Raw genomic sequence first — 14354 nt, 5'->3', positions numbered from 1 at the left:
TGGTTTCAGAAGTTTCAGTGTAGTTCTGTATATCACCACCTCTATTATTGAAGTCGACTCTCTCTACAATCATAAAGGTAAAGCAGTGTTCAATTCCTTGTAAAGTTACATGTTTAGCTAATGCATTTGTAGTAGCACCATTCCGGATATGGAGAAGATGTTCTCTGATCCTACATCTAAGTTTCCTATTAGTTTTACCTATATAGAATGCTGAACATAGGTTGTAGATTGCCAAATAAACAACATTCAGTGTTTCAGTCTGCTATTACATCAAATCTATAGGTACGCTGAGTGTCTGGATGGACAAATTCATTGCTCTTATTTATACATGTACATTGATTGCAGTTGCCACAAGATGTACCTTTGGCTCCCTCTGTTCTATGTCTTTGACTCTTTGGGATAGCATAATATTCTTTTTAGTGACTTCCTGTTTCTAAACAAAAAGTTAGGACTTTCTCCTATTGCCTCTTTAATCTCAGGATTCTGAGTTAAGATACACCAATTTTTTCTTAATCACATTCATTACTATATTTATGTCACTGGTACAGTGTGTGGAGTATCTAATATTTGCTTTCTTGGGTTTCTGTTGTTCTATCCTTTCACCTCTCAAAAAAAAGTAAGGTTTACCTATAATATCTCTCCAGGAGGGAGCTTTACTCAGAATATCTTCTGTCATGCTGTTTGTATATCCTCTCTTATTAAACCAGAACTGATATAAAGAACTACACTGAAACTTCTGAAACCAGATGGATAATAAGACTAAGGGCGAATAAAGGGAAGAGCCTTAATGACAGAGTACCTTTAAGACCAGTGTTAAAAAATAGGAAACTGTTTAAATGAGATAGACCTATTAAATATTTTTAGGGATACTAGGTATACAGCTTCATGTTGTACAGATGCATTTTGCATTCACAGAAGATTTATCTTTGTTTTAGTTTAGTCAACTACTGTCTATATTATTGTTTTTTAATACAGCTTTAGAAACTAGCTTTATAAAAGCTTCTATGTCTACTTAAGTAATGAGTTAATTAGTTACTTATTTGACTGATCTTACTTTTCTAATTGATTTTAAATTTTGATTGGATGAATGTATTTTAAAAATGGGGATGTTGATCATATGCTTTTATTTGGTTTGATGAAGTGACATTGTTTGTCATGAAAGCATTTACCTTCTACAAATAAAGCCTTTTTGGGATTTAATTCGGACTGAATTTGTTTCATTTAGATTATTGGATCTACATATTGTGACTTTTTTTATTTATTGGTTGCTCTATCCAGTATTTTTGTGGATGCATTTGTTTAAAGTAAATAGTCAGTTGCCTTTGTTTGTCTGGCGTAAAGTAAGCCATCTGGGCAGTTGTATTCAAGCTTGCGCCCAGGAATGTAATCGTTTGGGAGAGTACCAATTGTGATTTCTTTTTGTTTATTGTGTACCCTAGGCATGTTAGAAACCTTTTTACAAACGCCAGATGTTGAAGAACAATGTCCTTGTTTTCTGCTTGAATGAGACAGTAGTCCAAGTAAGGATAGATTTGTACGCTTCTTTGTCTGCAAAATGCAATTACTGGTGCCAGGCACTTTATAAAGACCCTGGGTGCAGTAGATAAGCCAAAGGGCAGTACAGAGAATTGGTAATGCATAAAACCAGCCTTGAAGCGGAGGTATCTTCTGCACGATTCCCTTATTGGAATATGCAGGTATGCCTCTTTTATGTCTAGAGTCACTAGCCGAGCGTTCTTGCCCAGCATGGGCAGAAGCTGTTGCAAAGTCAGCATTTTGAATTTTGGGATGTCCAAGAATGTGTTCAAAATTGATAAATCCACTATTGGGCACCAGTCATTATCTTTTCTGGGTACCAAGAACAGTCGAGTAAAACCCTTGTCCTTTGTCCTGTTCTGGTACTGCCTGAATAGCCCCCATATCCATGAGGGACATAACTTGTTTCTGTGCCTCTGCCCATTGATTTTGTGGCAGATCTGGCCAACCGTTTGGAATTGGCAAGGTATGGAAATGAAATATGTATCCCTGGGATACTATGTTTAATACCCACTTGTCCTGGGTTATTAACTGCCAATTTTGAGCATGAAGTGCTAGTTTACCCCCTAAGGGGGCTGCCAAAAGATAAGTGCTTGGAGATGGCAGAGGGAAGTCATTGAGACAGTTTACTGTAGGGTTGTGCTTTGTTTCCTCCAGATTTGGAGGTAGAGGCACCCCCATTGCTTTGACCTGTAAGAACCCTGTGATTGGTATCTGGAGCCTTTTGAGCGCCTGGATTTGCCCCGTGAGGCTCTGTCGGACACAGGAAAGGACTGATTTTTTGTAGGCCAGTGTCTACTGAATCTTGGTGGCTGCACTTGTAAGAAGTCTTTTACAGTTTGCATAGACTTAGCTTTGTCTTCCATTTTCTTTAAAACCTCTTCTGCCTTATTACCAGAGTATCATGCTGTAAAGGTGCATCCAACAATTTAGCTTTAACATGATTAGGCAGATTTTGCTCCTTGAGCCAGGCATGCCTTCTAATCACAGATCCAGTAACTGCAGCCCTGCAGAAGGCCTCCAAGGAATCAAAACCACATTGCAAAGTATACTTTCCAACCTGTTCTGCTGCATGCAATAATTCCTGTAATTCTTTATTTTCCACACATTCAGAAATCAACATCATTTTCTGTTTCAATAATCCCATAACATGCTGTTGATATTTAAGCATATGAAACTGGCAGTTTAAGGCCCTAACTGCCAAGGTTGCAGACGTACATACCTTCTTTCCCCATATATCCAGCACCCTGGAATCTCTATCAGAGGGGGTAGGATTCTTAGCTGTTGAGGCCTTTACACCTTTGGAACCCTGAGAGATAGGTTTCAGGGTCAGCAGCAGGATTTTTGAATAAAAATTTTTGGGAGTCGGGAACCCTGTAATATCTGTCTGGCTTACTAGGAGCCGGAGGTAGGGAATCTGGAGCCATGCTTGATTCTGAAAACACATCATCAACAATGTCTAATACAGGAGGTATGGCCAAAAGCCTATGCTGAGGAAGAAGGAAATCCCTAAGCCTCTTTTTTGATTCGGAGAAATCTTGACTCTCCCAATGAAAATGTTCCCTCAAAGTATACAAGGTTTCTCCAAAAGAATAATCTTCAGGAGGAGATGCAGATGGGATGGATTCCTCTGCATCTGAATCCTCATAGGGTGGTATAGAAAATTCCTGATCAGAAGAGGAATCAAAAGAAACAGAAACCTGATCTGAAGATTCATAATCAGTGTCTTGCCTAGGCCTCTTATCGGGGGTGGTTGGGAACCCCTGATCAAGGTTAATTAAGTCTTCAGCCATTTTGATCATCTGTTTTTTGGGCACAGAGGCCTGAGCACATGGCTCATGCGTCATTTTTTTAGCCTTAGAAGTTGCTTTTGTCTTTGTTTTTGAAGCTGGCATCGGTTTTATATAGAAATGCTGAGGCCTGAAAACACTCTCAGAAGCCAGTGCCTGCTCAGCGGCTCCGGACCCACCTGAGGGAGAGACATCTGCAGGTACAATACTCTGAGAATCTCATGGCATGCCGGACTCCACATGGGTCTCGGTAGAGGCCTGCGACTCGAAAGCAGCTGGTATCAGGGGCTGCGAAAGCGCCTCACTGAGTACCGGTGAACCGGCGACTGGCTTAGGAGAAGCTTCGTCATCAGTTTTGGACCTCGACGATCTGTCTTTGTCCTTTTCTTTGCGTTTTTTTGTGAACTCCGGTAGTCGGATTGCTATCAGACGACATTTCAGGGTAGTTACATCTGTTTCCAAAATATTTTGAAGCAAAGATATACCGACACTTAATAGTGCATTGGTTAAATCTAGCACAAAACTGACAACAAGGCACATTATTGATCTGGGCCTAGGCAAGGAATTCAGTACAAATGGAAATCGTTACGAGGTATTTGCTTCCCACAAGTAATGCAATTATTAACTTTTACTGACATCGGTAAGGAGCAAGAAAAAGTTTCCCCAACGGGGTACTTAGCTTTAATTGAAGACTTCGGTTCTGAAACTCGAATGCGAAAATTTCAGGAGTCGGCCGACCGGCACTTGCGAACTGCTTCTGCTTCGGACACCGAGCGGCAAGAAAGACTAAAGTAAATGGTGTCGGCTGTATGTTTTATACCCCTGACGTCATGGAAGAGGAGACAGCAACCGACACAGGACCCAAGACTTTGATATTCAGGCCGACTGAGGGCAACCTGCCAGCAGATTACCCCAAATGTAATGACTGCAACAGTGAAACACGAAGAACATCATTCAAGACAACCAGCCTACACTGTGGTAGTCAAAGAGCAAATGGGAAGGTATGATGCAAAACATTTTCTTTCCGAGTTGCTATAATTACAGCTGCAACATTCTGTTGGCAACATTCATTGCAAAAGTAAGCAGTGGAGTAGACATTTTACACATTATTTAAATGCTGTCTAACTATTATACTGTTCAACAGCACTGAAACCTAACCTCAGTATTTAACAAGGATATTCGGTTGAAAATAGTCTAATGTAGAATACCTAGGGTTTCAAGGCTCCATTAGGTGCAGGATGCATATTCTGATCAGGATAGGAGAATGCAGTCAGAGTAAGTCTTTTATCTGAACAGGATAGAGGAATGCAGCCAGAGTACGTCTTTTATCTGACCAGGATGGGAGAATGCAGCCAAAGTCTTCATTAGGTTGCCACACATATTAATATGCAAGAAAAAAAAAAAAAAAAAAAAAATATATATATATATATATATATATATATATATATATATATGTTATTACTGTGTTGTAGATACAGCAGATGTAAAAAAAATATATATATTAATATAATTTGTGTGTGTGTATATGTAACCTCACAGGCACACATGTATACATGTTATACCAGAAGAATATGTATCAGTTATCTCCAGCCTGAAATAATAAATTCAATCATAACCTAAATAGTATAATGACGTTGTGACTGCAGGCATAAAAAGAATGTGTCTTTCTATATCAAAGTTATCTCTTTCTCATTTTTTTTAATTTTATTTGCTGACAGATACAAAATTAAAATGATTTTTATTTCATTAAAATTAAAGATGCAACTTCTGTTTTGCCTTCCGGGTCAGGAGACCATCTAAGACTGTTTTATGGATAATTATGGACTAACATCTGCTGACATAGGTTCATAGATGATTACTATGCCAATGACCCCAGGGGGCCCTTTTAAGCCTTGCCATACTTCCCAAATGTATTTGACAAGTTTTGAAACCCAGGGTTATTTTAAGGGGTAGATCTAGGTTTGGGCATGGGTGGTCAAGAATGCACCACTTTGAAGATAAAGCAGTTTATATACAAACAGCAAAAATAGCCTGCAAGAAAACAAACAGTATAATGGGGATAAACCTTCAAGAAATTCTTATATGAAATTACAGGGAACTGTGATATATAACATACTTCAAATATTGGAATGTGAGCATAAGTGTAGGAATGTAAACATAATGGTCTAACTTTGGTATAATTTTGCTTTTCGTTGCTTTTAATCCTTTCACACTTGTTAAATGTGTCTGCTCTGCTTGAATACCACCAAATTTCACCTACATACAGTAATGTGTGCCTGTGAATCTCTTAATTATGCTGTTACACTACTAGGTATACAGACACCAAACTGGTTCGGCTTTTCGCACGAGTAAGAGTTGTATTGTCATGCCGTCACCACAGACATTGACTGCTGCCAGTAGAGTTGAGTGATACAGCAAACATATTCATTAGCGGCTACCTAGCAATGCTCTTTCAGCAGCAGTGCTAAGAAGTGACCTTTAATGTAGGATTAGATCATACATTTTTTTTAAATCTAGGTAGAGGTCATCTCTAGAAAGCCTATAAGAAACCAGAATATAATGTGAAGGAAGGCCCCAACAACAAGAAAAAGAGGCTTAAGGGAAGAAGCAGCATAGAGGAAGAGAGAAAAACTATTGAGAGTTTGAAAGTGGAAACTGAAAATAGGGAGCTTCAGAATGTAAATAAAAATGTGTGTGTGGTAGATGTTAAAAATGAGCAACATTTATCCATCTCCATAGAGAAAGTAAATGATGCTGAAGTTGTGCAGACAAAAAAATTGGCATCGGGAGGGCTTGCAGATGTTCTTTTAAAAATAATCAAGCAGGATGACTCAGGTAACAGTTCTGCTGTTTCATGGGGTGAGATGGCAGATTACCATCCTCAGCACTACTGAAATAGTTATGTGGAAAAGAAAATAGGTGATGTGACAGCAGTTAAAATTTATGCAGTAGTAATAGAAAGTAAAAAAGGACAGCAGCAACAAACTATGATTAAAACTGCTTTTAAAAAGTGAAGACCAACTGTGAGAATAAAAACAAAAAATTACACTGTAATCAACGGATATTATGTATGGGACAATGTGGTAACTGTACCGGGTATTAAAGCTCAAGAATTTTGTTCTTTTCTGCATATTGGACAGAGAATTTTTGTGACTTAACATTTGAAACTAATGGACTGATGATGACACTTATTGAACTATGCAACAAAAAGAAGGACATTTATCCGCTGAACAATTATTTGTTTTCTGCTACCAACTTAATTGTTAAAAAAATGTTACTTTGCAGTTCAGGGTCTGAGTGAAAATGTTGATAATATTGTGAAAGTTAGAGATCAGAGAAACTTATGGAGTGGAGGGTGGAAGCTGTTTTGAAATGTGGAAATAAAAAACATGGTGAAACACTTGTTATTTTTGTGCCTGGTCAGAGAGACAAATTAAAAGGAAATTAAAAATAAATAGAAAATAATGAAAAATAAGTGGAAAGGAAATAAAACATACACAACTAAGGACAACAATAGGCTGGGGAAGAGGGTGAAATAGGTGAAGAAGGACCTGTAGAAGAATAAAAAATGCACAGGGGAAAAATGAGGAGAGCGAGAGTGCATGCAGGAACAGAGGTCAGGAAAAGAGATCAATACTACTTTTTTCTAAGTTCTAGCCAGTGAAATATCTGAATCTGAAGATCAGGGATTATTTGTACACAAACCCAGGAAAACATTCAGTTGGGAAAAGAGTAAAATAAGAAAACGAAAACTTAAAATATTTCCCCTAAACTTAAAAAGAAGGAAAAGCAACAACATCAGTAAACAAGAACAGTATTCTTAACACTGTAAGAAGGCTAGAGATACTGGAATGGTGTGCTAAATGTGTTGTGGATGCTATTCTGATAGAGGATGTAAGGTTCCTAATAAATGACCAACTAAAGGTACTTGTGAAGAACGAGGCAGAACTGCCACTTTTATTTATAAACTTAAAAACACATCACAGTCTTTAATAAAATCTTATTCATCTGATGTCATTCTACAAACTCTCATTTTACTTTACTATACCTTTTTGTTTATATGGATGGGCACTCGTAAAGTATAAATAAGAGTTGGAGAATGTACTCTTCCTATATATTGTGGATTTAAAACTTTTAGTCATATTATTTTTGTGTATAGTAACACCCAAATAGTTCATACTGGCATATGTTATTTTGTGGGTAAATCTTAAAAAAGTTAGTGGTACTACTAATATATGCAATAAATTCCCTTAACTTGTCTTTTGTATCTAACCAAAAATGCATATATCATCCTGGAACCTCTTATATAATTTCCAGCATCCAACATATTTGGAGTTGTAAATATATTTCTGTTCCCACATATTTAATATAATGTTAACATATGTTGGGGCACAAGAGGCCCCCATAGCTACCCCACTTTCTTGTCTATAAAATTCTCCTTCGATGTAAATAAAATTATTTTTTAACACTTAATTCCATCAGGTCAAGACATACCCTGAAATCCATGTCTGTCAGCCCTCCTTTACTTAATGAGGCTTCTTCTAACCACTCCAGACCTGTGACATGAAGTTGTTGTTGTTGTGTCTTTCGGCTTTTCCCAGTTAGGGGTCGCCACAGCGGAACTCCGGTCTGCTAATGACTGGCAGTTGATTTTTATGTGCTGAGTTGCCGGCCCTAAAGCACAACCTTCAACGAAGGTATGCCCATTCACACACATCTCCACAGAAGACGCTCTAGCTGAGAATTGAACGGGACAACATCTTGCTGTGAGGACCTGTGACATGAAGTATTACTGTAAAACGATCTACTATATCAATAGTCACAAAAATATTTTTTTCAGTATATATCTCTGACTTAATGTGTTTAAGGAAATCCCACAAATCCTTTTTTTCCTCTTGGGGGAATCGGGGCAAAGTAGCTGCTGCACTTGTTGTTTAGGGGAGAGGCAAAAAGATCACAGCATGGCTGATCCCACTGATGGAAAATCTCGTCTGGCACTTTCTTGTTGAGGCACCACTTGTGTCGAAGAAAAATGCTCCTGCTCAGTTTGTCTGTAATCACACTGGATCTCCCCGGAATGTGTGTCACTAAAAGAAAGTGGTCGGAAGAGACTGCCCACTGCCAGACCCTGACAGCTTCTCAACACAATGGATAAGATTTGATTCCCACTTGTTTGTTGATGTACCAGATGAGTGACATGTTGTCCGTTTGAATCACAATCACCCTGGAGGGAAGAATATCTTGAAATGCTTGCAATGCCAATAGCACTGCTCTCATCTCCAGAACATTTATATGCAAATCGGCCTCTTTGGGAGACCAAGTGCCCTGAACTGTCTTCCCCAGATAATGTCCCCCACCCTGCCTGGGAAGCATATGTGGTCACTATGGCCTTGGGCTGCTGGATGATGACGGGACGACTGTGGCACAGTTGATCAGATTGGATCCATCAACTGAGACCTCTTTTAGCAGTATTGGTAATTTTTATCTGGAATGACACTGAATGACAGAAGAATGACCACCGAGTAGCTAACAACCACTGAAAGATCTGCATGTAAAACCCAGCCAATGCAATGAAGATTATCGCTGCCACCATTAGACCTAGAGTTTGGAAAGCTGTGTGGGTTGAGGATGATGCATTTCCTACAACTTTCTTGACTTGTGACCTTATTGTTTCAATTTGCTGTGAAAGGGAAGCAATGGCAGTCTGTGTTGAGCAGTGCTCCAATAAATTCCAATGTCTGAGTTGGCTGAAATTGTGATCTGCTGTAGTTTATGGTTATTCCTAGAAGAGCACAGGTATGGAAAACCTGATCCCTTGCATGAATAAGTTGACTCCTGGTCAGAGCGGTAATGAGCCAGTCCATCCAAGCAAGGAAACACCCAGAATCCCTGCAGCCTGAGGTAAGCTGCTACTACTGCCATGCATTTGGTGAACAACCTGAGGACTGTGTTGAGGCCAAAGGGTGATACTCTAAATTGGTAGTGACTGGCTCCCAGCCAGAAGCACTGGTGTTTTCTGGATCATCTGTTCATTTTTATGTGATAGTGGGTATCATCTAGATCTATCAAGCACATCCAATCATCCTTGCCTAGAAAAGGGAGAATGGACTGAACCGTGACCATCTGGAACTTGGTTCAGTGAACAGATTTGTTTAGATTTGCGAGGTCCAAAACTTGTCTCCAGTCCCCCATTTTCTTTGGGACTAAAACGAACTTTGAATAAGTCCCAGATCCTATCTGGTCTGGTGGGACATCTTGGATGACTCTGTTCTAGCAGCTTTTGAATCTGGATTGCTGCTTGATCCCTCTGACTGGGTGGAACATCAGGGATTTTTCTGGGAATTGGTGGTGGTAGGGAAAATGGCATTATATACCCTCTGGATATAATTCTCTGCACCCAAGTATCTTTTAAGTCTAGCCAGGCTCTCTGGTGCAGGGATAATCGTCCCCCAACTGCCTCCAAAGGTGGACAGATGGGCCTCCATTCAGGGCCGCTGGTAGGGTTTATCAAAGAAATATTCTCATGAACCCTGGTTTTGCAGGCCACCTCTGCCATGAGGGAGATGACATCCACTGTAGTCCCCCTTTCTGCACCTGGGGGCACTTCCTCCACATGTGTCATGGAAAGGACCTTGGGACTTTTTGAACCACATTTTCCAGCCACTCCGCTGATTCCTGGAGTAGGATCTTTGTGGGGGGTCAAAAAATGTATACCCATGGCAGACAAAGGCTTTCCATCCTTCTCACACCTGGACAGCATCTTTCACAACTTAGGGCCAAAAAAAGTAGTTCCATCAAAGACAGCATTGATGAAACTGGACTTAAATTGGTCCGCAAAATTGCGCAAGTGCAGCCAAGCATGCCTCTTCATGGAAGTTCCTGAACTTGCAGCTCTTGAGATCCCTTCTGCTATGTTGGAAACTAACCTCATGGAACTATTGGATATTAACTGTAGGGTTGCCAACTGAGAAGTTACCAAATCTTGAAACCCTGCAGAAACGGCTTCTGAGAGACTATATGATAATTCCTTGGTCAAATCTCTCTGAAGTCTAATAAAGTGTGCAAACAGTTCAGCAACCACAATGCAAAGGTCTCTGAAGCAAAGACATTAACATACAAAGCTGTGTCAAACCCAGAGCTGTTGGACATGCTCCACTTAAAGAAATCCCAATCCCTCACAGCTACACGCTCTAGGGACTAAAACTTTGTCACTAAAATAAACAGAACATGCTGGAGGGATAGATTCCTGCCCCAGAGACTTCCCATACTCTGGAACAAACTACCTGTCAATATCAAACAAAGCTCCTCATTAGCACTATTCCAAGAAAAATCTTGATGATTGGATGAGAAATAGGAAATTCAACCCGTGGATCACCTCTGTGGCTCTGCTCAACAGGAGCACAGGAAAATAATTTTCTTGGGTGGCGAAAGTCAGGGTACCTTTTTGCCTAGGCTTATGTAGGCCCTAAGGCCAATAGCCTAGTAACTACCTATGAACCTATGATTCCCCAGTCTGTCCATTGCCCATGACTCTCTGATGGGGGGATGGACAGTGGAACTGTCATTGACTAGTTTATTCTTAGTGGCCACTGCAACAACAATGGCATCAACTGGAACCCCTTTCCCCAAAAACTGTCTGCCCACAGGTGGTGCCATTATCCTGTCTGGTCTTCGAGGTATGGGTTCCATAGAGTCAGGTTCCTTCCACGCCCACCTAGAAATCATGTCAACAAGCTCATCAACAGGTGGAGTCATGCAGGAAGTAGAGGGTCCTGTACCAAAAGCCACTAGGAGAACAGATTCCTCTGGTGTAGGGTTGGAGGATGTTGAGCCACCTCACTGTTTAAAGATTTCTATGATGCCTCTGAAGGGACATCTTCAGGAGGTGACCGGGGGGACCCTTCACCCCAATATAATCCGTGTCTTCAGTGATGGACTCCTGTAGGGATTCTAGATGCTTCCTCCTGCACAACCTTTTCCCAGGTACTTCCTCAGTGGGAAGTTCTGGGGAAGTCTCGGAAGAGGAAATCAAAATTCCCTGGGAGGGAACCTGAGGTTTCGGTACAGGATGCCCTCGTGGAGAAAGGTTTTGAGGCTCCAAGTGCTGAGGCATCATGGTGGAATATGTAGAAACCTAGCAGGAATGTTCTATCATGACTGCTGAGGCAAAGAATACTCGCTTCACAGCCTCGAATGCAGACCTCAAAGGAGCTAGACAGAGACTATGATCTGAGAAAGCAGGTTTCCAAATCATACCCTCTCTCCGATCTGTTGGCACCGCCCTTGAGGAGGAAGCTGGAGCCAAACTGTCCAGTGCTGAGTCTCCAAGGAACAGAGATGGCTCCAAAAACTTCAGAGTCGAATATTGCACCCAAGACTCAGCAGGCAGGCTTTGGCTCAGAGAGCTCTCCAGATCTGACTTATCAGAGGTCCCATAGACAATGTCGGCTCAGAGGATACAGAGATCCTTGGATCAGAGATGACGGATCCAGATGACTGGGATGCTGCGACTCTAAGGCAACAAATGGTGTTAGAGGAGAAAATTGCAGGGGAGGTGTGGTGGACTGTCAGGTAAAATGACCCAGAGGGGTAGGTGCCAATGGAAAACCAATCTGCCCCTGTGCCGACAGGATGTTCCTCACCACTTTCTCCACATCTTCTTTTGTGAGGCTTCTGGAAGAATGAGTAGAGTAAATGAAGGGGGATGCTGGCCTCTACATAAAAGGTGATGGAAGTTTGTCAGGAACTGGGTCCACCGACAGAGAATATCTGGTCCGAGGACAATATAGAGTCTCCAAAGGGTCTGTCTGATCTGATGATTTTGTCTTCTGATCCAACTTAGATAGTGCAGGATCCGTAATGCTTGATTTAGATGTAGCATCCAAGGGAGCAGTCGGATCCTGAATTGTCATTTTCATCTGATCCGAGGTTGAGAGCAGATGTTTAGCACTTCTCTTCCAGGAAGAGTCTGAGGAAGATTTGGATGAAGTGGAAGACTTTGACTTTGGAGACTGGAATATTGCTTCTCCAAAAGAGGAAGGGATGAGACTTTTCAGTTTTAATTTTTTACTCCCTGTTAAAGCTCGCAGATTAAATCCAAGGCAAATCAAGCAGTCCTCCTGTAATTATAACAGACCCAAGCAGTGCACACAAAGGGTGTGCGCATCTCAGAGCAGCAACTTATGTCCACATTTGGAGCATTTCTTGAAACCCACAGGACTGTCAGTCATCATGCAATATCTGAATCAAATAATAAGCAAAAATTCAAGTAAGAAGGCAATCCAACTTAGGAAAGGTAACCTCTATTTTTTTTTTTTTTTTTTTTTTAAACAGGAAGGAAAAAGAGACAGAGGAATACCACCAATGATATGCAGAGTTATGAATAGGTTGTAAGGGAAGGGAGATACTAATGACAGTATCTAACAGTACCAAGTATAAAAGGGAAAAGGGAAGAAAAAACAGCAGCAAAAAGAAAAAAAGGTTGCAACTATACACTCTAAAGAGACCAGTAAAGAAAAAGAGGCACGGGAATAACAACAATGGTATGTAAGAATTTACGACAACGTTGTAACTGCAAGGGAGAAAAACAGAAGATAACCACAAAAAACTAAAGACAAAGTAAAAAAAAATACTTAATGGGAAGAATTCTGAACAAAAAACTTCTGTTATCTAATACAGCTAGAAAGAAACTGCTAGATGGGTTCCTATTAAAATGACGAAAACGCATTTTGTCGAATGTGTTTTCGTCAACACATACAGAGCGAACAGGCAAAACAGCGAAATGGCTGTTCAGCAAGTTCTTTCCCTGGGAAAGAAGTTGCTTGACCACTTCGTTGGTTTGCCGTGTTCTGCAGTGTAGTGTGGTCCTTTGTCTGGTATAGCTCCCGAGCCTGAATGTGCAACAGTTACTGACCTTAGGGTTAGGGTGCAGGTTAAGGTAAGTGCATATGTATGAAAGTGTTTACTGTTTTTTATTTTGCGTTAGATGTATGGTTGAGTTACGTGTGTATGTGTTTTCAGCTGTTTATTTTTGTTTTGTGGGGGTAGAATTAAGGTTAAGGTAAGTGTGTATTGTGTTTCGAACTGTTTATTTAAATGTGCAAGAGTTACTGACCTTAGGGTTAGGGTGCGGGTTAAGGTAAGTGCATATGTTTTAAAATGTTTACTGTTTTTTTCTGTTAGATGTATGGTTGGGTTACGTGCAAATGTGTATTTAGTTGTTTACTGTTTTTTGGGGGGGCACAATTAGGGTTAGGGTTATGTGTGTATGTGTTTGGAAGTGTTTCATGTTTTTTTTTTTTTTTTTGGTTGGAAGAGTGATTTCTTTCCCTAGGAATGAAATCGCTGTTCTGTGGTTTCGACATTTTCACCTTTTGCTGAAAATGTGTCAATGAAACATCGTTCGCTGTTTTCAGTGTTTCAATATAGACCCCTGCTAGACCTCGTCCGACAGCTAGAAGCAGCAAACAAGATCTGAGGTAATTGGATAGATGCATTGTGGGTAAGGGAGAACCTCAAGAGATCTAATAGCTTTGACCCCACTCGTTGAGAATAGAATGAAGACTGACATAATCAGATTTTATTTTATGTAATATGGATTATTTGAATTAAAAGACTGAATGAAATTTTAATGGAAAATGGATTTTGGCAGATATATTATGAAAAATTAGATTATGGTAGTAGGAGGTAGTAGGGGTCAATTACATAAAAACAACAATGGGGATGTTATAAGAATAATAATAAATAGTTAAAAATACAAATAAGTATATATGCACCTGTGAATATGTACACTTTGTAAATATGTAAGCAATGTGTTTTTATGTGTAAAATAAGACTCCTACTCTTTTCAATAGGTGTCATAAGATCTTTTATATTCACCTGTGCTGCCACCAGCTCAAGCAGATGGGGCCTCAGTTAAATGTCTCATCTGAAGGACGACACACTCAGGAGCGCTGCACTGCATTGTCAGTAATTGCTACAGAATATTGTTCTTTGACTTTGATTTGGTCCACTCACTGTGTTCGCAGT

At 40.2% G+C, this 14354-nt stretch overlaps 1 protein-coding gene across 5 annotated transcripts in view; it reads right to left on the bottom strand.

Annotated features, from left to right (window-relative positions):
* Positions 1-14354, bottom strand: part of LOC122800880 (LIM domain containing preferred translocation partner in lipoma) — a 3822027-nt gene that overhangs the window by 1995388 nt on the left and 1812285 nt on the right. The window lies entirely within an intron of this gene.

The sequence above is a fragment of the Protopterus annectens genome, chromosome 4.part1 (genome assembly GCF_019279795.1).
Source record: "Protopterus annectens isolate FY-2018-M chromosome 4.part1, PAN1.0, whole genome shotgun sequence".
NCBI lineage: Eukaryota > Metazoa > Chordata > Ceratodontiformes > Protopteridae > Protopterus > Protopterus annectens.
This window is presented reverse-complemented; position numbering and strand designations above follow the sequence as displayed.